The following is a 1,991-nucleotide window of genomic DNA, read 5'->3' on the forward strand; positions in this document are numbered from 1 at the left end:
GCCCAAACACACACACACACACTCTCCGCCCCTCACCCCCATTCACACCCATCTAGCTAGCTAGCTATGGTATTGCTATAGCCCCTGTTACTATAATATCGGTTAGATTATGGAAAGAGTTCTCAGAATAATAATTGCACAAACCCAGAGGGACTGTGGTGTGTCTGTCTGACAGAGTCAGAATCAGAGAATTCACCTTTTGAAAAAGGAAGCACAATAACATCATTTGCACAGTGTCTTTTTTGTAAGTCAGAGAGAAACTCCCAATGCTCATTGAGCTGCTCCAGTGGCCTGGGCTCCAGGGGCATGGCCATCAGGCAAAACTGAGTAGGTCCATTTCTGTCCTTCAGCCCCAATCCCCAAATACATAGGCCTCACCTATACATAAATGTTAACTAAAAGCATTTTGGAAAATCAATTTATTTCAGATCCGTGTATGGGCATGTATACCCAGCTCGTGTGCATGTAGCTTGTGTTGGTAACTTGGCTTCTCTTGGCTGTGAGGTAGAGAAGCAACAAGAAGTACATGGTTGAAATTACAACAATAACAAGTGCTTATCTAGCGCTTTTCCTCACTAGTTCTCAAAGTGCTCTACAAAGGAGGGCAGTACAATTATTCCCATTTTACAGATGGGGAAACTGAGCCACGTGGAATTAAAGTGACTTGCTCAAAGTCACCAAATAGGCAAGAACCAGGAATAGAACGCAGATTCTCGAGTCCGAATTCTTACTCTTACACATCTACTCACCCCCAAGTACATTACTCATCCCCCTTGAAGTGTATGGCACGTGTCAAATACTTTCTTCTTCTTTTCGTCTTCTTCTCCTCCTCCTCTAGAGCCCCATGGTGCTACATGCTGTAGGAACACAGGTTGCAAAGATGGTCCCTCCCACAAAGAGCCGCAATCTAAGCCCAGGACAAGATAGAACAGCGTGAGCTAGGTAGGCAGAAAGGGGATTACAAGGGGACAATGACGTAAGAAGAGACTATCTCATCTGCAAGATATTTTGTCAGCAGGAAAAGAAGATATGAGTGAGCCCGAGCCTTTAAAATAAATGTTGTTGTTGTTGTTAGTACTAATTCCTGGTACTCTGGTAAGTATCTAGAAGTCCCAAACATACAGTTAGGGAGAGTCCCCGCTCCAAAGATCTCAGTCTAAACAGACAAAGAGTAGGAGGGGAAACCGAGGCATGGAGAAGGGAAATGACTTGCCAAAATTCACGGAGAAGGTCAGTGGCAGAAGGGAACCCAGGTGTCCTGATGCCCAGTGCACTGCCCTGTCCACCAGACAACGCTGCCTCTTCATTTTGTCTGTAAAAGTAGCTTCCCTTCACCTGCCTCAATTCTCTGCAGTCCAGTCTCTGTTTTTCTGTTGACTCGTTCCGGGGACACTAATGAACTTGGTTTCGCTGTTCAGAATCTGCTTCCCCCTTTTGTGCCAGTCCCTGCACTGCTCCCTGTCAGTAACACGTGGCGGTGTCTGCAGCTGTCAGCAAGCGGAGCTGCAGGGAGACCTGGTTCTTGGAGGCAGGGCCAGCTCTAGGTTTTTTGCCGCCCCAAGCAAAAAATTTTTGGCTGCCCCCCCACAATAACCCTGGGCTCCCCCCCCCCGCACGCCCCTGCTGCCCCAGTGCTGGGCTGCCCCCTTCCCTCCCACCAGTGCCCTCCCCCCACCCACAACCCCTGCCTCCCCAGCCCTGGGCTCCCCCCCCCAACCTGCACCCTCCTGCTGCAGGGCCGCCTAGAGGATTCAGGGGGCCTGGGGTCTTCGGCAGCGGGGGGCACTTCGGCAGCAGGTCCCAGGGTGGAAGGACCCCCCACCGCGGGTCTTTGGGGCACTTTGGTGGCGGGTCCCGGAGTGGAAGGACCCCCCACCACCGAATTGCAGCTGAAGACCCGGAGCGGAAGAAGCTCCAGGGGCCCGGGCCCTGCGAGAGTTTTCCGGGACCCCGGAGCGAGTGAAGGACCCCGCTCCAGGGCCCCCAAAAAC

The sequence above is a fragment of the Terrapene carolina genome, unplaced genomic scaffold (genome assembly GCF_002925995.2).
Source record: "Terrapene carolina triunguis isolate 2854851 unplaced genomic scaffold, T_m_triunguis-2.0 Scaffold28641, whole genome shotgun sequence".
Classification (NCBI taxonomy): domain Eukaryota; kingdom Metazoa; phylum Chordata; order Testudines; family Emydidae; genus Terrapene; species Terrapene triunguis.